Below are 24,905 nucleotides of genomic sequence, written 5' to 3'. Positions count from 1 at the left end.
ATCTACATTTAGGATAAAAAATAGAAAGTTTCATCCTCTCTTCTTCTTTCTTTTTATTGAATTACAACATATCTAATTTCAAATTAGGGTTCTCAAGCAAGTCACTTTTAAAAATCTCTACTAAATTTTCTAATTCAGTTTTATTTACACCATTAGTGATAGATTTTTCTTTTATAGGGAGAACACCCCAAACTCCTCTACTAGATATTTCTTGACTATGAGAGTATCTTCTACACAAATCACAATTTTTTTCAAAAGGTAATTGAGAAACAACACCAAATCCTAGCATTTAATACATTAATAGATTCATCTAAATGACCTATCAAAAATATAGTTTTGATAGTATTAGAGTCAAGCATATTCTACTTGGATCATTGAAGATTATACAAAAACCTTTCAAGATAGTCTTCAAGACTCTCATATTCTCTTTGTGTCATTTTAAAGATATTTTCTCTCAAACACCAGGCTTTGCAATATTATTGGTATTTCTTAAGGAATGTTCTATGCATTCCATCCCATGTCTGGATAGTGTTTCTTCCCAACCCCATGAAACAGTATAAAGATGCATCCTTAAGGGTAGTAGGAAATAATTTAATATTTCTAGCATCAATTGAGTAACCATAACTCATGCATAAAATGTCAAACTCAAATAAAAATTCCTCAGGGTCCTCATGGATATTACCATAAAAATGTGGTAGGATGGACAGGGGAATATTTTTCATCAGCACTATGATATCGTGATCTACTGTAGAAATTTACAGGGTAAGTTCCTAAGACAGAATACCAAAGGACATTGCTCATAAACAGATCACAGATCAATACACCAGTATTTTTGACGCGCTTAAAACCATCAAAGAGGGAAACAGTCCACGGCCTGAGCCAACGTGGCCACTTCAGGCAATTTATTAAGAAAAGAATGAAAATTTACATAAGCTTCTCTCATGAACGATTACCCTACAAATGACCTTCCATGCTCTTTAAATAGATATCATGGACCAATTGGGTGTTAAGCCATGGATCAAGTGTCGGTAATGTTATCTCAAAATCAGACCCTGGAAGGCTGCTGACCAGGAAGACCTTAAGTAACTATTTCAAACCTACTTTAGGCTGAGGCTTAGCCTCCCCAACCTGAGAGGGCTCTCTCAAAGGATTAATGATTTTTTATTATGATTAAGATGGCTAACTCTTGTGAAACAAAGATAGAAAAATGAGAGTGGTGGAAACACAATTAGAAAGTATCCATTGGGCTTATGGAGTCAGATATGCTTCAGTATTAACAGTAAGGTTAGCTTTGCATAGAAGTCAAGGCATTCAGAATCCAACATATGTAGAACACACCAAACACATAGAAGGCCAGTACAGTTTACGAATATATGAAGGAAATTAGAGCACTGTTAGTGATTTCTAAGTAATCACATATTCATAACACTGTAGATAATAGGAAAAGACAACACAAGACATTCATCACATTGAATTCTTTATGATTCTTGAGAAGCAAAGCCAATACTGTATTACTAAAAACAGAGTCTTTTACATAAAGCCAAATATCAGAGCTTTTTTCAATAAATTTCCAACCCTTAGTACATTGCTCTTTCTCCTATATATAGAATTCTTTACAAAGCTGAGATTCCTCCTCCAGCATGAGGGGAACTCGAATTCTACTTGCTATGACACCTATTCAAACTTTAACTAACTATTAAATACCACAACTACTAACTGGAAGTTTTTAGAAACCTAAGACAATTAGGAGTCTAACTCCACATCATGCTGTTAATAGCATTTATTACAATCAAAATTCGTTCCCTGACAAGTGGTTCCCTTCTGTTTAACTTTGATGGATGTTTAAAACTCCTTGCTAGCCCTTAATGTCTTATCTCCTTTACTGCTCCTGCAAAGTAGGAAACTGCCCCTGTTTTCCTGCTTTTGGTTTCCTCAAGGATATTTGAGACCAATTAACCATGATGTTTTTCTTTGATTACACAAAAGTGTATTGGAGTGCCACGTTCTTGATGTGCTATAGACCCTTCCCATATACTTGTATGGAGACAAAAATTCTTCAAATTCGTTTGAAATGTCGTGGACAAAACTAGTGGTGATTATTTGTATGACAAAACTTATAGTTCATATATCTTTTCCTCCGCTTGTTTTACCTTTGCCGGTTGCTTGCACATTGTAAATGATCCTTTTTGACACTCCCCTTTCAAAAAATTTCCCCTTGATTACTCAAAATTGGTCGACTGAGTTTAATTATGTAGCTTCAGCAGTTTCGTAGCGCGCTATGAAACTGTTGTGCATTATGCATCATTTTCAACAGTTTTGTAGCGTGCTACGAAACTGCTGTGTAATCACAAAACACAGTTTAACACCAAAATCTGACTGTCTTGAGCCTCTTTTATCTTGACATATCCCTTTCAACTGCCCTGAAGCTATCAGAACTGAGTAGAGATGTATCATTCTTCAAGAAACTGTAACAAGGTAAATCATCAAAATTTTAAATATAACCTTGCTTGTTGTGTGGTTTCCTTAAGGAGATCTTTCTTGCTGGCTTAGCTGCAACTTCAACTCCTCAATTTGTCTCTTCATAACCCTGATCCCAGCTCTAAGTTTCAGATTAACTCTTCAAATGAATTTTGCTTCTTTTATTGCGGGAACTGACCATGTGTAGTATTGAGCGTTACAATCGACCACCTCAGGTATTTGAATTGTTTTGTCCTCCCACAGAGCCTCCATTTTGTTGAAATGAGCTTCCTTGATTGCATGTTTCCTTGAGGCTTTCTTCAATCTAGCAATTTCCAGGTTTGCTAATTTCAACTTATTTTTTAACTCTTCAACACCATATTCTTCTTGAGGGATAACTACCTTACCTTTATCTTTTCCTTCATGAGACTATGCTATCTCCTCTGTTTCACTTGCTTCGAGCAGTGTCTCTTGTACCTGTCTTGAATGCCTCGTTACTGGTCTTCTTGGCTTAAAGACAAATTTAGCAACCGGGTCATCAAACTTGAGCTTTTTCGAGGCTTTGATCTTTTTGGTCTTATCCTTTCCTGATTTTATCAAATCTGCTTGAACCAAGGGAGATTCTTCAATATCAATAGCTAGCAGTAAGTCATTAAGACTTCCCTTTGAAATTGGGCTTTCTTTAGTAACCACTGTCTTGCCTTTTTCTTTGGCTAACTGGCTCCTTGTCATTCTTCTCTAAACTACTTCACCTGTAGATGATTCATGTACACCCTTTATGATCTGAGTTTTCTCTTTCTGGGACTATTGGGGTGTGTCTTGGATTATCAGTGGTTTGGTAGGTTATTTTACCTGCTTCCTAGCCTTCAATTTTACAAATCTCCTGGATCTTGTTTCCCCATGATGTCCGGTTGCTGTTGGAGATTCTTTTGTAGCTCGAGCACTGAGACCAGTCTCGTTCTTGAAACCAGATATAAACATGAACACAGACCATTCTTTATTTATCTTCTGGAGCTCATGCAGAATTATCAACTTAACTAAGCCGTGATGAAACAACGAGGTCTCACAGGCTTCTTTCTTTAACTGGACCTTATCACACATTTTTCCCACGCTACGAAACAAATAGAAGGGTAAATCAATAGAGATCTTTCTAGTGAAATGAAGAAGTAGCTTGAAGTGATAAGGATACACCTTATGATACCTCCCTTCGCAGGTGAAGTACCTCTGTATGCAGGTAAGAAAATTAGTGTATGAATCTTTGACAGAACTTTTGGGCATGGACTTGTTTAAGTCTGAATTGATGAACTCCGGTTTCAGAAATTCCTTGCAGGGGGCCATGTCAAACTTGAAGTTTTTAAACCATTTTTCCTGTCCCCTTGGAATCTCAGTGACTGTCGATATAACTTCTGGAGAGATTGGCAACTCAAGTACCCCAACCTTTGAATTCAATCCTGTGAAATTTAAAGCGAACTCCTTGGTGACTTGTATATGGCCTCCTTGAAGTTTTTCGCAAAACCTCCAACAGCCAACCTGTTTGAAGGCTTGTGCAACTTCATCATTCTTTAGGATGTTGTCTAAACCCTCAGGTTCATTCCTCAAACATCTGCCTGACCTATGCTCTTTTTTCTCTGCAGATCCCTCCATGAAACTCCAGCAGTATGAAAATTTGAAAGACTGGCACTGTCTCACACTTTGATCACTGCCTCGCTTGAAAACTGCCTCACCTGATAGCTGGCTCGCCTGATTTCCAAGGAATTCAAATTGAACGCTTGACAATTTATTCCTTACATATGAATCTAACCACAAATCATGACCGTGAGTGCTTGGCTTTTCTTGAAACTTGAAATCTGAGCGTACCAAGGTACCTAACGACTCTAATGATGAAGATAAGCGGTTGGACATGATAGGCGAAGTGTAAAAATTGACAATTGATGATGTAAACATAACGGACCTTGATGGATATGACATTTGAGCAAGATTTGCCACGGATCCGCACGAATCCCCGATTTCATAGCGCAGCGAGTGTAAAATCTGGGTTTTGCGCTACGAAAACGGCTAGACTCGTTTCCGCGCTACGAAAACACCTAAACTTCTTTATAACACATCAGGACCTTAAAACAAACTTGATACAAGGAATCTATGTGGGTTGTGGGACCATTGATGAATGAGAACAGATTATTTACCTTTATGTAACCATACCACAAAGATTCTAAAGACCTAGACACTACATTGAACATGGAAAAACTGAACTTGGGCCAACACCTAACCTTCACAAACAAACTAATGTGAACAATTTGGTAATCGCTTCTTAAGTGATAACAGGTAATACCGAGGGGAGAATTAACCGTTGGATCACTTCATGTCTAGAACATATCATGACTGTCAGATTGTAAGTTACAAAAGTACATAGTAAAGAAACACACTTTACCTAACTCTACACTAGACCAAGTTATACTTAACTATTTCCTATGTGTCGGAATATCCTAACATCCCCCCTTAAGAACAACTTAGGATAGGATTGAAGGATGTACAAATATGACACAATAGGAGAAGGAAGGAGGCATTAGAGCCTATCCCCCCTTAGTGACAACTTCCTGAACTCCAACCATAAAGAAAAGTTTAGTAAACTTTGCCTCTGTGAGAGCCTTTGTAAAGATGTCTCCAACTTGATCATCTGTTGAAAAATATTGCACTTCAAGAACATGGTCATGAATGAGCTTTCTGATGAAGTGCATGTGCAATTCAATATGTTTTTTGCACTAATGTTGGACTGGATCTTTGCATAGTGTGGTGAAGTAAAATTATAAGTGCGGACACGAACGAATTTCTCTAGCCTAATCATCGGTCTAGCCACAACAGATACATTCTATGGAAGATTTACTTAGGTTAGAATCAATCAAGAGGGCCTACCTCTTGGTCGCTTATTCTATTTGATGATGTCTTCGCTTGCTCACTCCAGCAATCTCTCACTTCCTTCTTCAAGCTCCTGAAACAAGTAAACAAAAACAACACACAAACATAATAATAAACAAATTGCAATTCAACCTACTTAATGAGTCAAGAAGCATCAAGACACGAATATGTAATATTACAAAACATGTAGGAAATCAATCGATAGTTGCATATATTAATATCAAAGAGAGACCATGTTCCCACACACTTCTGCTAGCATTCAATGATGGATTCAAACAAAAATAGTTTAAAGGCTCTTCCCTTTAGACTTCACTCCAAACCAAATACACTTCTCCCTCACACAACTAGATGGCTACAACTAGTAATAGCTTGCTTGTCTAATAAAATAGTATACTCACACTCAGCCAACACTCTCACTAGCTTGTGCTTGGGAAGAAGGGTGGTTTATATAGGAAATATGGATGGGAGATGGATCCTCTTCTCATGGCAGAAGGAATTATCCCTTGAGGAAATTCCATCATTATAGGGGAAAGGAGCCCAAACTGTCATCCTCAACCCCATCCGGCCAAACCATTTACCAGACTTCCGTTACGAAGCTTCTAGAGCTGGAAGCTTCGGCTCTAATTTAAAAAACTTTCCATAACAGGACCGACGTGACTGGAACACGACTTAGTCGCACCGATCGGCGTGGGGAATAGTGATAATCTGTACACATTGGCACGAGGGAGACAAAGGTCATTAGCTTCGGCCTTGTAAACTGGGAAAAACATAAGTTTCAGGGGAAATGGTGCAAAAGGGGAATGATCTGCTCATGAAGAGGGACATAATGGGAGTTTCTTCATGAAGGAAAAGCATGCGGGGTTCACTATAGAGGTCCTCTAGGATCAAGGAACGAGAAGTATAGGGACAATGACAAAATGTTGTGTAACAGATGCCCCCTGAAGCATGAAGGCTGAGCCAGAGTGAGGGATGAAATGCTTTATAAATCAGTGCGGGGAACCAGTCTACAATCGGAAAACTTGCAAGCAAGTATAGATACATATACATAAATTGAGATCTATGTCAAATGAGACATGAATCATGGCATGAACGCAACCATCCAGAGAATGATCATGTAAATGGATCCAGGTATGGGCGCAACCATCCGTCAAAGAGGATCATATATGATAACTCATGGTCTGGTCGTAGCCATCCATCTGAAAGAGACATGTATATCATCACAACCATGTCACACCACTTTGCAACCTAGACTTTTGTGATCTAAGTCTAGGGTCTTGCGTTCTAACACGACCCGATCAAAGTATCGATCCTAGCATGCAAATAGATGTGTTGACATTGAACATGCTAGAAAGTCACTTGATTACCAGTCAATGATGTGAACTGTTAACAAGCGCGAGAGAAACCACCAATAATGACAATGGTCCTCAAGGTACTGTTGGGTAGCGGAGGCCCAGCGTAACGGGTTTGGGGCTTAAAGTCCGTAATTTTGGGTAAAAATGTGGTAAAAGCTCCGCGAAGTGCATAGAGCGCAATTGGTATTAGGTCAAGTCAAAGGGTTGTCCGCTTGAGAATAATGTAAAATAATAGAAAGAGGGTCGGCCTGCCCATGGTCCACGGACCATGGGAATGTATAAATAAAGCGAGGCTCTAAGGGTAGAAGGAAGTTCTTGTTTGGAGTTTGAATGAATGGGTTTATGAATACAATATTCCTTCGGAGTCTGTAAGTTTGAGTCTTGGGTCGTAGTAGGGGATAGAGGCTCCACAGCTGTGTGCGTGGAGGCCTGGTAGAGTCTGCAGCTGTGTACACGGACACTTGCAGCTGTGTGCGCAGGATGGGAAAAGGATTGTACTAAAGTGAAGGCATTAATAAAGCTAAGTTGGTTCTGAAATATTGCGGATCTGTTCATATTCTGGTTTATGCATTGGTTATAATCTATAAGTTTATGCTTATGGTAAAATTTTATGCAAATCTATAAGATTTATGGGTGCGCGCATTGGTTATAAGTGTTAAATGTTTGCTTAAAGACCTTAAGAATTAGATCTGATCTATAATAACTCATTAATAATAAGAATTAAGAAGCAGATCTATGCGAAAGCCTGACAGCAGTGCAAATTGGCGCGAGGGCGTGGATCAGATCGTGAACCTTCCAAGTTCTCATCAAGCATCCCAAGGGTGCAATAACCTAGTTCTAGCACCCTCCCCTACTACCTCAGCTGACACTTCAGTCAGCGCTCTGCGGACTGTTGCCGAAAGGGCCGGTAGTGCGGGATTTTTTTGGCTAAAACACTTCCGAACCTGGGTGAGGCCCCAATAAGCCAACAAATGGGTCCGTTGTCGGGACTGGGATCTGCCTAAAGGATGTCTGATGTCAGAGCACTAGAACCCTACGAAGAAAGAGATTAAAGATTGGTTGGATCATAAACTACACAAGTTCGTGGTACAGGAAAACAAAAACCCACAAATATCTGAGGAAAGGTGGCTGGATCGCTACATATCCACGAGATCTTCTTCGTGACCTTCTCGCTAGAACTGGATGAGTGGATTGCGAGGCTAGCTGACAGTCTGGGAAGGTGCAAACTTGATCAACCAATAGTGTGGACTCTTGAATTGGTTCGCAGGCTAGAGGCATCTGAAGATAAAAATCGCGTGGGTGGTAGATCATTAATTGGATCTAATTATAGGAGGCTTTATCACTAAGTTCTTGATAGACACAACACGTGAGTTATAGCGAAGTGGAAAGACGTTTTCTCCAAGGACCGCGGGGTAAGTACATCTAATCGTTGAATACCTGGATTAAAATGTTGTTATGTGGAAAACGGGTTATGTGAATCCATTGATGTCTGGGGTAACGCGGAGCAGAAGAGGCTACCAAGGGATCGAAAGATTAGAAAACAGTCCCATGATCTCATTGTCACGAGAAAGCGAAGAGGAGCTCGCTGGGTTTTCTCCGAGAAGAGCAGTCTGGTTGATAAAGCAGTGCATTCCACTGCTACCACCTCCATCCACGCCATCACCCACTTCACCTACTGTTGAGTCCCAAACTTGCATCTTTCCTATACACCTTTCTAGACTTTTTCCACTTACCTGGACCTCCTAAGCTGTCAATATCATTGCATATTAGTTTAAAATGGCATATAAAGTGGTTTCCTAACTATGTTTTGTGTCTGCTATTTGAATTAGATTTTTTCTCATTGAGCTGCGGAATCTTGCCACTTTCCGCAGCCAGTTCAACTTTCCGCAGCCTTTTTGTTAAAGTCTATATTGCAGGTGTCTTCAGGCAAATCGAGCCACATGGGCAAGTTGGAAATGACGTGGACATGGACCGAGTCCTATTGGCTCAGTCGAATTCACCAAAGAAGGTCGTGGTCAAAGGTAGTCAAGCGGTGGTCAACATAAGAGTCCTACGGTGACAGAACTCCATTTTTCACCACGTGAAGACTTGCATGGCCGTTCCTAAATCTCAGGGGACATATCAACACCTGTGGACTGCTCCATAAGGCGAATCCAACAGCCACCCTCAATAGATTTAATCTTCACGGCAACCATGATGCTAGATCCCTGGACGTGGTTGTTCACGTGTCTTTTATCTGCGCAGTTTTTAGGAAATTAGTTATGTAGTTTTCTGTTATAAATAATGTGTTCCTATACGCATGATAGTTAGCCTTTGTAATGTAATTTTGACTGTTAACGAGCCCACTGTGCCATGACATTATTCCTTTGTTATGACTGCATTTTGAATACATGAGAAGACTCTGTTTATAAGCTTAATTCGTGGTTGATAGTTGATTGCCCGAGGTTGTGCAGAGGGCCCCTGTACACACCGAGGTTTTGTTTATTGCTGTATAGTTTCATGCTTTATTTCTTTACGTTCCTTATGCCATAATCATTCACTTGTATATATTGCACTTCTTATGGTATTAATGTTTGATTTCTGTCCATAATTTTACATGCTTTTATACTGCTGTTAACTGATCAGTGTCTTTGTTCCAGATTACAGTAGGTAGCCTGGGCATTTGCACATAGTTTTACAATGACTAATGACATGGAATCAATCTTTTCTTTCTGCTGATTTATTTTCTTAGTTTTTAATTCCAGCATTGTCTTATTTATTTCAGTTGTGTTCATTTGCTTTATTAGTTAAGATTAGATCTTAAATTACTCATGTCATTTTCAGTTACCTCCGAAAGCCATAGCGAGACTAATGGTGAGGGATTGAAGTATGAGTGTGTAGTTTGATATTAGTTTATTTTTCTACAAGTTAGTTATTGAATTGCTCATGTCATTTTCAGTTACCTCCGAAAGCCATAGCGAGACTAATGGTGAGGGATTGAAGTATGAGTGTGTAGTTTGATATTAGTTTATTTTTCTGCAAGTTAGTTATTGAATTGCTCATGTCATTTTCAGTTACCTCCGAAAGCCATAGCGAGACTAATGGTGAGGGATTGAAGTATGAGTGTGTAGTTTGATACTATTTTATTTTTCTGCAAATTAGATATCAGATTGCTCAAGTTGTTTATGATTACCTCTGAAAGCCAGAGCAAGACGAATGGTGAGGGGTCAGAATATGAGTTGATGTAATTTGATTTTAGCTTTACTTTGCTTGCAATTTTTGGATTTCTTTGAGTTCAGTTTCTTTTGTATTTAGACAGCAGTAAGGATAATGGATTTCATGATCAATAGTTCACTGTTTGTTTAATTAGAATAGTGGCACAGTTTCATTTTCTTTTAGGAATTAATTTCATCATTGCATGTTTTAAAACCTTTTTGAAAAGTTTGAAGTTTTGGAAATCATTTTAAAGGACACCATTTCCTTGAACATTTATATCCATACTTGTCTTTTAGGATTGCCATCTCACATTAGGGAATCAACGAAGATAAACCCAAAAACAAACTAAAAATCAAAAACGACAAAAAGTAAGAAATCAATTATCTTGCATATATAGTGCACCTCACTTTAGCAGTTTACGACTCCCAGATTGACAATTAATATAGAAATTTAGGACACTCTAAATTGACCAAACGTTTTTGGCACCGTTGCCGGGGGAAGTGTAACTAGGTAGCCAATTTCTTAAAAAAAAAATAAAAAATTTCAAGGAAGGTAAAAATTGATAACTTCTCAAAGTGTGCTCTCCTCTTGCACCTAGTGTGATCTGGAGGATCAGAAAAGAGAGTTATTGGTTCAATAATTTCTTGAGTATGCTCTCTTCTTGAACTTAGAGTGATCTGGAAGATCAGAAAGAGAATTATTAGCCTGACTTGAAGTTAAAAAAAAATAAAAAATGACATGCATAGAGCAAGAGATTCTAGGGGAAGGTTTATAGCTAGGGCCAAGAGTTTGATTTTTACAACTCCATCTACTTCAAGGCATAGACAAGATACACCTCCATCATCTCCAACTCACACTCCTAGCCTTAGGATTCCTGGAATTCAAGGGGCAGCAGCTGAATTAGGAGACTCTCCCACACTATCCACCAAATCTGACTTAGGAAAAGAACCTTTCTTCACTTTTACAGGGGAACATATTGTAATCAAAGAAGTAGAATCACCTGAAGAAGAATAGGGAGAAATTCCTCCTCATTTGCCATTAGTAGAAGAACCAGAGGACTCCGAAATCTCTGAGGAAACTATCATGACAGAGGGAGTAGTAAACGGATTTGGAGGAGGAGGTAGAGGTAGATGTAGAGGTGGAGGAAACAATGGAGGAGGTAGAGGTAACAATGGGGGAAATAGGGATGGAGATAACTCGTTTGGATTTCCTATAGTTGATGAGGAATCTCGTACAACAATGAAAAACATCTCACCATCTGTCCTCCCAAAATTTTATGGGTTGCGAAGTGAGGATCCTAAAACATTTCTATTTGAGTTTGAAGTCGTGTGCCAAACTTATGACTATATGGAAGACTCTCAAAAACTCAAATTGTTTCCGTTTCCTTCAACATTGAAGGGAGCTGCTTTGAAATGGTTCATGGGATTAGTCACTCAATCTATTAGGACTTGGAATGATATGAAACAAACATTTTTGGATAGATACTTGGACTATTGTATGCCCACCAACCATAATGATGAGGTATTTAAAAATGGTGCAAAAAGAAGATGAAAACTTGGAGGATTTACTTGAAATATTTCAATACAACCTGAAAAGAGCAAAATGAGTAACTTAGATGAGGAGACCTTGAAAGCCCTTCTATTAAAAGCCATTAGAGATGAATGGATAGATATTTTAAACATTATGGGAAAGGGAGATATTTCTCAACTTCCACTTCATGACATAGCAGAACTATGTGTCCATCTCTCAAGGGGAAATCTAAAACTGGAAAAGGGCCTGGAGATCCTTCTCTTGTTAGAGAAAACAAATCTACAACTGGATCAGTAAGTAGGACTGAGATTGGCAATATGCTTGATGAGTTCAAAAATTATATTTTAGGGAGCCTTAGTGAGCAACTAGACACCCTTAAAATACAAAACAAGCAGAAAACAGAAGCTGAAGCTTTGGCCATCTTTTGTCCAAAATGTAGGAAGAAACATGCTCTAAGGGAATGCCCCTTAGATGCAAAAGTTGTAGAAACATGTATGATTTTCTCACAAATCCATGAGACCAAGGATTGTCCTTCAATTCCTGGGCTCAAAGCTGTCTTTCAAGAAGATCCAAATTCAGTGGAGTCTCTCTGTTTTGTTTCAAGGAGACCTTGGCAGGGGAAACAGAATCAAGGGTTTAACAACCATATGAACTTTCAACCCCCACCAAATTGGAATCCTTGGCAACAACCTTGGTCCCAACCTCAAAATCCATTTCAATCATGGGTACAAGGTATGCAAAATCCTTATGGGAGATTTGCTCAATTTTATCAATATCCTCCATCTTTTCAAAATCAACAAGCTCCACAACTTCCAAATCAGAATCCATAACTTTCATTGCCATTTCCACAACAACAACAACCTTCTCAACAAAATCCAAATTCTCAACTCTTGCTTCCATTCCAAAAAAAGACAAATCAACTACCATCCCAGCCATTGCCAAATCCCAATAATAAAAATCCTCAAAATGCTTACATGATAGAAGGACAACAATTTCCTACCTATATGATTGTTCCTCTCAATGGTGTACAACTCAGATCTGGTAGAGTCCTAGAAAAACCTTCTATAGATGCTCAAAAGCATATTATTTCTGAGGAAGATTCTCTAGAAGCCAATAAAGGTTCTAAAGCATCTCTTCAAAACCCAAACACTCAAAAAGAAAAAGAAAAAGAGTCAACCCCCACAACTCCTATAGTTGAGCAACCTGCATCTTCATCCACACCTCCTTTCCCTGAAAGATTACAAATTGACAAAGGAGTGGAAAAACAAATCTTGTTGCCTGACTATGATTTCCTAGATGAATTAAAGAATGTCTGTATCAAGATTCTCTTGCTACAAGCCATTAGAGAGATTCCTATTCTAGCAAAAACAATAAAGGAGTTGAGTCTCAAAAGACCAGGAAGGAAACCAAGAGATACAAGAAGAATCCACCTGGTAGGAAAAATTGAAGATATCATGATGGGAAAAATTACCATGCAAAAATATGTAGATCCCGGTAGTCCAATTGTCAAAACACATATAAATGGGGTAGAAATTCTAAATACTTTGATTGACTTAGGGGCTGCTATCAACATTATGAGTAGATAGACTATGGAACAACTAAAACTTCCTAATCTTCTTTTTACACCTACTTTACTGCAACTTGCAGATCAATCAATTATCAAACCAGATGGTGTATTAGAAGATATTTCAGTCTCCTTAGATTCTTGGGAATATCCAGTAGATTTCATGATTTTGACTCCCAAGAGTAATTTAGGAGGGCACCCACTCATCTTAGGAAGACCTTGGCTAGCCACATCTGATGCTTTCATTAGTTGTAGATTTGGAGATATGTACATTTCTTATGGTAATTCGACAAAGAAGTTCAATTTGTATCCTCCAGCAAAAGCAATTTCAGAAGTAGGAGATAATGAATGGGTTGATGATGATGAAACTATACAACCTATCTTTACCATTTCTGAAACCAGTGAAGATAGTCAAATTCTGAACACATTAGAAAATTTTGAAACATCTTCAGAATATGACCACACACAATTTCAGTTAGATTCTGACATTGAGTATCTATCATCTAGATAAATGTCTCTTTACTCTATGGAAGAGTTTGGTAGTTCCGCCATTGAGATTTTTCTAGGTAAAACATTGAATATCAACAAAACTTGGAAAAATCACAACAGGAAGAGCTAACCAAAATCTTGCAAAAACATTCTACTGCATTTGCATGGGAGTATACTGATATGAAAGGTATTGACCCTAAGACTTGCATTCATCACTTCTACATCGAGGAACACAGTAGACCAATCAGACAACCTCAGAGAAGGATGAATCCAAACCTTAGGGAGATAGTGAAATAAGAGCTCCAAAAACTACTCAATGTAAACTTCATTTATCCAATTTCAGATAGTCGATGGGTTTCTCCTTTGGTTATAGTACCTAAAAATAATGGTAAATGGAGAGTATGCATTGATTACAGGGAATTGAATAAAAAAACTTTGAATGATCACTTTCCTCTGCCCTTTATCGATCAGGTATTAGATACTCTAGCAGGCAAAAAGTAATTTTCATTCTTGGATGGTTTTAGTGGCTATAATCAAATTCAGGTAGCACCTGAAGATCAAGATAAGACCACATTTACCTGTCCATGGGGAACTTTTGCTTACCGATTGCTTCTTTTTGGATTATGTAATGCACCCGCAACATTCCAGAGAGCAGTACTAGGAATCTTTTCTAATCTAATCCATGATTGTGTAGAGGTTTATATGGATGATTTTACAGTTTATGGTAATTCATTTGAAGAGGCATTAGAGAATTTGGAAAAAGTCCTTATAAGATGCAAAGAAACAAACCTTTCATTAAGTCATGAAAAATGCTTTATGATGTTTACTGAAGGTATTGTTTTGGGACATCACATTTTAGGGGATGGGATTAAAGTTGATAGATCAAAAGTTGAAGTCATCTCCAAGTTGCCTATTCCAAATTGTCAAAAAGATGTTAGAAGTTTTCTGGGATTTACTGGGTACTATAGAAGATTTATAGAGAACTTCACCAAAATGGCATCTCCACTCTTCAAATTGCTCACAAAAGACTGTGAATTCAAATGGGATCCTGATTGTCAATCAGCATTTGAAGCTTTGAAAACAAGAATATCTTAAGCACCCATCTTGAGAGGTCCAAATTGGAAACTTCCTTTCCATATTTCTACAGATGCTTCAGATACAGCTCTAGGAGTTGTGTTGGGTCAAAAGGATTTAGTTCCTTATGCCATTTACTATACCAGTAAAAACTTAACTCCCACTGAGTTGAACTATACTGTGACTGAAAAAGAGTTCTTAGATGTTGTTCATGCAATCAATAAGTTTAGACATTATATAACAGGCTATGAAACTTTTGTCCACACTGATCATTCTGCGATTAGATATCTAATGAACAAACCTATTACTAATGGCAGAGTTACAAGGTGGATCTTACTATTATAGGAATTCAATATTACTATGTTGGATAGACCAGGGAAACAAAATATAGTAGTTGATTTCTTGTCTAGGATCCAAAATACTAAAGAAGATTCTCCTGTAGAGGATAAGTTTCCTGATGAATATTTATTTGCAGTAACTACTAAGACCCCTTGGTATGCAGATATTGCTAACTATTTGGTTACAGGGAAACTACCTCCACATCTATTTCCTAGTGAAAGAAGAAATATTATTCAGGAGAGTTCAAAATATTCATGGATTTCTAACGAATTGTTTAAAACAGGGCCAGATCTTGTGATCAGAAGATGTGTTAGGGAAGATGAAATGCCTGACATCCTCAAGGCATGTCATGATGAACCATGCGGTAGACACTTTGCTGACAAAAGGACAGCCTACAAAATCTTCTCTTTGGGATATCATTGGCCTTCCCTCTTCAAAGATACAAAAGAATATGTCAAAAGGTGTGACAGCTGCCAAAGAGTAGGGAAACCGACTCTTTCAAATGAAATTCCATTGCAACCATAGGTACTCATCGAACCCTTTGAAAAATGGGCTTTAGATTTCATTGGACCTATTAATCCACCATCTAAACAAAAGAAGTATATATTGGTATGTACTGATTATGTCACTAAATGGGTAGAAGCCAAAGCATTACTTTCTGCTACTGAAAATTCAGTTGTTAGTTTTCTTTATGAGGATATTTTTACTCGCTTTGGTGTTCCAAGAGAAATTGTGACAGATCAAGGAAGTCAATTCACATCCAACATGGTGGAGAAGCTGATGGAAGAATACAAAATCAAGCACAGAAAATCTACTCCTTACCATCCGCAAGCAAATGGCCAAGTGGAGTCTACAAACAAAGTTATTGAAGGCATCATCACCAAAATTGTTCATCTACACAGAAGAGATTGGGCAGAAAGGCTTCTTGAAGCCTTATGGGCCTACAAAACTACATGGAGGAATACAACAGGGCATTTTCCCTATGAACTTGTTTATGGGAAAGAAGTCCTGCTCCCCATTGAGTTCCAAGTCAAAACTTTCAAGATGGCAGTTCAGTTGGGGATGGATCTATCAGAAGCCCAAAAGCACAAAATGGAGCAGTTGAATGAGCTAAATGAGATCAGACAAGAAGCAATCCTAAGAACTGATCTTATTCAGTATCAAAGAGCTAAGTGGCATGACAAATACATCAAAGAGAAAAAGATTCAAGAGGGAGATTGGGCATTACTATTTGATTCCAAGTTTAAAGACTTCAAAGGTAAATTTTAGACTCATTGGCTTGGGCCATATGAGATTGACAAAGTCTTTAACAACGGAGCGGTAAGAATCAAGACCATTGATGAATTTCAAACTCCTCTTATTGTGAATGGCCACAGATTAAAGATCTATCATAAGCCACTCTCAAGAGAGGAATTTGTCAAAATGTTTCAAGATAGTTCTGCAATAAGGCTGGTGAAGAAGAATCCTTCTTCTCCACCAGCCTAGCCTTTGTTCCTTTCTATTAAAAATCAATAAAATAAATAAAATAATAAAAAATAAAAAAAATTGTATAAGCCTGAAAACCAATCACTGATTGACAGTCTTATACAGAAAATATAGAGTGAAAATCTAGAACACCTGACACCCTATATTTTCCAAAAAAAAAAATCTCTTTCTCTCCCATTTTCATTTCACTTCACCTCATTTTCATTCCACTCCATTTCATTTTCATTTCACTCCACTCCATTTCATCCCACTCCATTTCATTTCATTTCATCAATAAAAGTTTCTTTCATGACCATTTTCACTCAGTCTGTTATCATCTATCCATCTTCATTCAGTCAAGTGGTTGTTGTGTCAGTTTCCGCAGCCAGAAGAAGTTTCCGTAGCCACCACTCTGTTTTTCAAATTGACAATCAAGATGTTAGTTCAATAATCATGAAAGAAAATGCAAGTATGACCGAGGACATATTATGAAGACATGGAGCACCTAAAGGCATCAATAAGGAGCAGTTGATCATGGACAAACAAATGGCAAAAATTCCAAGGTATGAGTAAAAGTTTATTTCAAATAGCAATCAAAACACATTTTTGCATAGTTATTAAACCATAAGCTCCACTATATGCAATGATTGTCGTGATAGCTCCATAACCATTCCACGACATTCCTCCACGAACCATGCATTTATTTTCCAAATGGTCTTATGATTAGCCTTCGGATTTAATTTGTGTTGGCTGCATTTTAACACTCCACCTGTAATCATAAGGACGTGGTCGATTTGACTATGGCTCTTCTCAGCCGCACAAAATCCACAGCCGTTTCATGAACGTGTTTGCGTCTACTCTGCAGCCACCCAATTTAAAATTCCACCGGATGCACTGTACTCTCCCTACTGTTCTATTAACATCATGACTGCATTTCCACCTTGTTCACATAAGCCTTCACCCCATTTCACGAATTCATTTCCACTGTCTGTCCTCTGTTTTCCGCTCACAGTCACTGGTTCTCTCCATAAACTCTGTTCACTCCCATAGCCCAGCCGTTTCACTTCCGCTAAATCCTCCTCACGCAGAAGAGTTTAAGAACAGAAGGAAGGATGGGTCAGTTGTTGAGGGCAGAACTGGAAGGGCCCAAGTTTTTGGAAGGATACCCGCAAGTGAAAGACTTACTGAAGAAGGCAAGATGGCTACGTTTCATTCAAAAATTTAAGGGCCACAATAAGGAGATTACAAAGGCTTTTGCGAGGTCTTTTAACGGCCAGGTGGTGGAAATTGGGGACCTTAAGTTTACAATCACCAAGGCATCCATAGCAGCTGCTACAGAACTTCCCCAGGAAGGTGAACGCTGGTTCAAGAACAAGAGCTTGGACGAGCAGGCTTGGAGAGTCATATTACGCAACCCAGGTATGGACGTAACTATATTCAAAAGAGGAATTCCTGTCCATGCTTTAAAAGAGGAGTGGGCCAGCTTACTGTTAATCATTCAAAAGTTCATTACTTGTGAAGGCCGTTTTGGGGCAATGTATATGTATCATACTCGGTTGTTGATGAACTTTTTAGAAAACCAAACCCTCAATCTGCCCTACTTTTTATTGCTGAGCTTGAAAAAGATGTGCACAACAGTCCAAAAGAATATAGAAGACATAGAGCCCCATTTGTATCATCATGGGCTTGTGAGAATTCTAATTGAGGACCAATTGAAGAAAAATAGGGACACCTGGGAACGGTTTTTGGTGAGGAACTACTTTCAAGAGCCACCCGAGGTACCTGAGAGCAGTAAAGCAAAAAGGAGTAGGAGGAAAGAGACAAGTGTAGTAATTGAAGACCCTCCTATTAGCAAAACCAAAGAAGTTGATCAAGAAGAGAGGCTGGAAAGAACCAAGGATAGAAACCAAAGAAAATAAAAAAGGAAACGAGACATAGAAGCTGTATCTCAAACTGCAGAGCCTTCTCAAAAAGAAGATCAACAAACACTATCTGAAAGGTTAGCTTATCTTAAAGAACAAGCGGCTGTAGCCAAGAAGAAACGAAAGGAAAAACAGAGTAAGGAGGAAGATACTAGTCCACAACATGTGAGAAGAAGCTCTAGGCTTAAAGGGAAATTAAAGACAGTAAAAACCAAAGGGCCCCACTTTATTGATTTGGGGGAGGAAACCCCAGAAAAGCCTCCAACAACCTCTCCTGACCATAGTCCACACCATACTTCCATTCCACAGCCAGATGTTGACATGAGTCCTTCTCGGCCAGAGTTTGAAATTAGTCCCTCTCAACGGGATTTTGGGGTCAGCCCAAGGAAGGCTGCACCCTAGGTGGACCCAAATCAGCATGAGATGTATGATTATATAGAATCCTTGGAAAAGACAGTTGCAAGTCCAAGCACGTCATCCACTCATCCTCACACAACACAAGAAGCTCATTGAAACAAGAAGTCTTTGAATTGGAGGTTTTAAATAAACATATTAAAAATGAAAATGAAGCATTAAAGGAGCAAAGCAGATTGGACAAGATCATTCATGACAACACTATGTTACATCTAGGATTGTGGCGGAAAAAGAACAGGAAATTAAAGAAAAAGTGCAGGAAGTTGAGTAGGGAATTGATCAATCTCAAATTCAGATGCTTGATGAGGAAGCCCAGGATGGTAATAGTACCAAGGAAGAGGAGAAGAGGACTGGATGTACTGGAAGAAGCTTTAGAGAACATGGACTAAAGGGAGAATGACTTCACAGTGGGGGTATGTTGAGTCTCAAACTTGCATCTTTCATATACACCTTTCTAGACTTTTTCCACTTACCTAGACCTTCTAAGTTGTCAATATCATTGCATATTAGTTTAAAAGAGCATATAAAGTGGTTTCCTAACTATGTTTTGTGTCTGCTGTTTGAATTATATTTTTGCTCTTTGAGCTGCGGAATCTTGCCACTTTCCGTAGCCAGTTCAACTTTCCGCAGCATTTTTGTTAAAGTCTATATTGCAGGTGTCTTCAGGCAAATTGAGCCACATGGGCAAGTTGGAAATGACGTGGACATGGACCGAGTCCTATTGGCTCAGTCGAATTCACCAAAGAAGGCCGTGGTCGAAGGTAGTGAAGCGGTGGTCAACATAAGAGTCCTACGGTGACAGAACTCCGTTTTTCACCACGTGAAGACTTGCGTGGTCGTTCCTAAATCTCAGGGGACATATCAAAACCTATGGACTGCTCCATAAGGCGAATCCAACAGCCACCCTTAATAGATTTAATATTCATGGCATCCATGATGCTAGATCCCTGGACATGGTTGTTCACGTGTCTTTTATCTACGCAGTTTTTAGGAAATTAGTTATGTAGTTTTCTGTTATAAATAATGCGTTCCTATACGCATGATAGTTAGCCTTTGTAATGTAATTTTGACTATTAACAAGCCCACTGTGCCGTGACATTATTCCTTTGTTGTGACTGCATTTTGAATACATGAGAAGACTCTGTTTATAAGCTTAATTCATGGTTGATCGCTGATTGCCCAAGGTTGTGTAGAGGGCCCTTGTACACACCGAGGTTTTGTTTATTGCCGTATAGTTTCATGCTTTATTTCTTTACGTTCCTTATGCCATAATCATTCACTTGTATATATTGCACTTCTTATGGTATTAACGTTTGATTTATGTCCATAATTTTACATGCTTTTATACTGCTGTTAACTGATTAATGTCTTTGTTCCAGATTACAGTAGGCAGCCCGGGCATTTGCACATAGTTTTACAATGACTAATGACATGGAATCAATCTTGTCTTTCTGCTGATTTATTTTCTTAGTTTTTAATTCCAGCACTGTTTTATTTATTTCAGTTGTGTTCATTTGCTTTATTAGTTAAGATTAGATATTAAATTACTCATGTCATTTTCAGTTACCTCCGAAAGCCATAGCGAGACTAATGGTGAGGGATTGAAGTATGAGTGTGTAGTTTGATATTAGTTTATTTTTCTGCAAGTTAGTTATTGAATTGCTCATGTCATTTTCAGTTACCTCCGAAAGCCATAGCGAGACTAATGGTGAGGGATTGAAGTATGAATGTGTAGTTTGATATTAGTTTATTTTTCTGCAAGTTAGTTATTGAATTGCTCATGTCATTTTCAGTTACCTCCGAAAGCCATAGCGAGACTAATGGTGAAGGATTGAAGTATGAGTGTGTATTTTGATACTAGTTTATTTTTCTGCAAATTAGATATTAGATTGCTCAAGTTGTTTATGATTACCTCCGAAAGCCAGAGTGAGACGAATGGTGAGGGGTCAGAATATGAGTTGATGTAATTTGATTTTAGCTTTACTTTGCTTGCAATTTTTGGATTTATTTGAGTTCAGTTTCTTTTGTATTTAGACAGCAGCAAGGATAATGGGTTTCATGATCAATAGTTCATTGTTTGTTTAATTAGAATAGTGGCACAGTTTCATTTTCTTTTAGGAATTAATTTCATCATTGCATGTTTTAAAACCTTTTTGAAAAGTTTGAAGTTTTGGAAATCATTTTAAAGGACACCATTGCCTTGAAAATTTATATCCATACTTGTCTTTTAGGATTGCCATCTCACATTAGGGAATCAAAGAAGATAAACCCAAAAACAAACTAAAAATCAAAAATGACAAAAAGTAAGAAATCGGTTATCTTGCATATATAGTGCGCCTCACTTCAGAAGTTTACGACTCCCGAATTGACAATTAATATAGCAATTTAGGACACTCTAAATTGACCAAACACCTACATCAACCCTACCTTCATCAACCCCATCTTCACCTACCCCACCTCCACCACCTCCAAAGGTTGGAATGGCGAGTGCGATCAAGTTGCCTGTATTTAGAGGTGTAGGAAATGAGGAACCAGATCAGTTTTGGTTCATGGCAAAGGCAGTATGGGAAGCCCAAGGCATTATAGATGATAGCATTAAAAAGGCTACTTTGGTGAGCGTGCTGCAGGATCGCGTGTTGACGTGGTATATAAAGCACTCTAGTGATCATCCAAATGCTAGAATAGCAGAGATCCAGGATGCATTGAAAAAAGAATTTAGCCGGCCGAAATCAAAGACGCAGTCAATCGTTGGATTCAAGGAGATAGTGATGCTGCTAGGTGAGACACATTAGGACCTGGATCAGAGATTGAAGAGTACGATCCATGAGGCTAACATGACGTTGTCAGATTTACAACACTGCATGTGGTTTGTGGCATCTTTGACACCACATCTGAGGATGGCACTATCACAGCAAAAGATCTTGACCCAGGCTGAAGCATTAGAGATAGCAATGAGGTTGCATGAGACTCCAATACAGGATCTTGGGTTAGGAGTTCAGAAAATCCACACGCAGCTACAAAAGCTATGCTTGGAGATGCGTGGTGCATAAAATGTAAAGGCCAGGGTCATGATAAGGATCGTTGTCCGGTATTTACAAACTATTTGGCCGGGGGGGGACCGATGCCGTTGAGACCAGAGGCATAGGTGGGGCCAAGTGCGGCGACCGCACTCTGGTGTGCGATCTGTCAGGTGGGAGGAAAGCATACAACAAACAACTATCATCTATTGCAGAAATTTACACAACCCACCCAACAGCTATTTTTCAATTTTTGTAGATCGGTGGGCCACGATGAACGAAATTGCCGAAGTTATGAGTTGCTGATGGATCAGACACTTGCTTACAGGATGCAGACTGAGGCGCGAGGTCAGGATCCAGCCGCAGCAATAGCGTGCGGTGGATTCTAGGGACGCGGACGAGGACGAGGAGGAATGGGACCCGGACGAGGGTGTGGACAATTAATCTGCTACAATTGTGGGGGACCTGGGCACTACGCGCGTGACTGTATGAATCTAACCAAAACATGTTGCCCATACTATTACCAATTTGATCATGAAGTGGTAGATTGTCCCACACTAATTGCATAGATGTGGGAAAAGGGGGTGCTTCAGTCTAATCCAACACAGAATATCCAAATGATGAAGGCTAAACCATGCGAAGAGGACCCCAACGTGAACATGGTGCTCAGAAGTGGTGCCACCATAGGGGAGGATAAGGGGAAACAACCAGAGGAGGATACATGGGTTCATAAGGCCCCTACAAAGCAACCTGAGTTTGATTTGGAACATGCGAGGGAGACATTCATGGAAGCTAAGAAGAGCTTCGTGGAGGCCTCTACTTCAGGTAGTAAGGATCAAACTGAACCAGAAATGGATCCTTCTATGCTAACTACCTTTTTAGAGACATGCATGAAGCTACTATGGGACAATAAAGCAGTTAAGGGATTGCAAGAACTGATAACTAGGTGCGCAGGGTCGGGTGAACCATGCATGGTTCGGAAAGTAGGCGAGCACACTATGCACACCGGGTGTGAAATGCAATTAACTACATAGATTGGTGACTATGAGATGGATCAGGTCGTTCTGGACTTGGGGTCAGATGCGAATGTGCTACCTAAACAGACCTGGGAATGTATGGGCAGGCCCACACTACAATGGTCTCCTATTCAATTATGGATGGTGAACCAACAAAAGATCTTGCCCATGGGGAGATTGCAAGGAGTCACAGTGGACATTGAAGGCGCGAGCACACAAACAGACTTTGAGGTGATAGAAATTGTGGATGACAACAATCCTTACCCCGCATTATTAGGGATAGACTAGGCCATGGACATGAATGGAGTCATCAACCTAAAAAGACGAAAAATGATATTCGAGAAAAAGTCTCTACGTGTAGTAGTTCTGTTGGACCCAGCCAAAGGCGTGCGCTACACTGAACCTGTGCGCAACGAGGATAGTGACGATGAACTGGACTGCATTTACCAGATAACAACACAAGACCAAGATCGGGTGAACCCAACAGTGGACGGGAGAATCTCATGGGAACGCGACAATTCCTGCACATCGGATTCTGATGAAGAGATAGAGCAATGGCAGAACCGATTGCATGAAGTAACAACACTAAATTGTAATATGATGGTTAGATTGCTGTGATGCGTAACGACCAAAGCAAGGGAACTGCCACCCGATAACACGGAGGAATCCATAAACCACTATGAAAAGATGATACTGGAACAGAAGTAGCAAAGTGTGCAAACAGGGGCGCTGCGTGTGACAACTGCACCGAGATGGAATACACATCAGAAGATTAGGAGGACCTAGCGCGAATATAGAAGGCGGGCGCAAAGCGGCTAGAGCGTTCCTCGGTAGTATAGGATGAAAATGATTTTTGTGCGACCGCTTACCTGACTAAGAATCAAGAATCATAATCCACCGCGACAACAGGAAAAGCGACGCATTCTGCTAGCTGTTCGTGACAAAGCAATCAGGAAAACAGGTGGGAGCATGAACATCGTTCGCCTGATAAGACAAACCAATGGGAATCTGCATAGGGTTCGATGGGCCTATAAGACCATCAACAAAAGGAGGAGGGTGAAGGTGATCTTATCAATGGTGAGACAAGATGGAACCAAGAGGACAGAAGAAACTCCCTAGATCACAACCTCTGCAGAGGTCCTGGGCAAAGGAATTTGACGGTTGGAGAAAGCCATTCGGCGTGGCAGCAGAAGGCTTCGCGAAATCGATGAAGAATGGGCACTACTGAGGAGGAAAAGCACGATGTTGGATGAAGAAATCAGCAAAATGAAAATCGGCATTGCACAAGCAGGCCATGCGAATCTGCAAATAAAGGAACCAGGCTTGGCCGGTTCTACCTTGGTACTAGAACGAGCTGCGACCCTGCTATCATGGCTGCGACCGCACCAATGGAGGAGTGTACCATATACAGCAAAGCATGATGGGCTAACAGATACGAAGGCACTCAAAAGGTGCCCCTAGCTTGGGCTAGCAGGGAAGTTGAAATCCCGCACCTGGGGTGTGACCACCTGACTAGCTATGGGGAGCACAGTTTCAATGCTCCAAGCAGTTAAAAGGAGGTGCAGGACTATAAACAAGTTTGCAAGAGACCTGCGCGGAAAGAAGGTTCTGTGTAGGGCCTATCGGTCAGCAAGATCGAGGTCACACCGAATGGGCTGCACTGCCGTGTGGAAAGGCTGGGAGGTGACCGTTGACATCACTGTTCATGACAAGAAGTCCGAGTTACGCCAGAGAGGAGTGGGCGGTAGGCCATTAAGACAGGAATTCTAAGCTAGATATGAAAATATCTACTGCCAAGAAGATATTAATGAATCAGAAGTGGAGGAAAGGATTGAATTCAAATTCACACGTTCCTAAAAAAACTGTTGGGGTAGCTCCACAACAACCATTGCATATTTGAGACTTGAGCTAGTGCAGAACAGCAAGCACCTACCTACCTGGGTTCCTGAGAGTATGTCCCCGAGCGAATTCAGGATAGAAACCATGAGAACCAGAGTAAGGTTCGAGGAAGCGCCCTATCTGACCCAGGAGGAGCCGGGAGAGGCGGCCGCTACGCCAGAAGTTCCAAAGTCCCCATGTATGCCGCGATTTCGGAAAGACAAGAAAACTATGGGGCCAGTCCAGGTATCAACGCAATTCAACAAATTGTCAATAGCAAA

The sequence above is a fragment of the Pinus tabuliformis genome, chromosome 6, assembly GCF_031772625.1.
Source record: "Pinus tabuliformis cultivar Carrire ecotype Pingquan chromosome 6, CPIR1, whole genome shotgun sequence".
NCBI lineage: Eukaryota > Viridiplantae > Streptophyta > Pinopsida > Pinales > Pinaceae > Pinus > Pinus tabuliformis.
The sequence above is the reverse complement of the archived record's forward strand: the minus strand, read 5'-3'. Positions refer to the sequence as shown.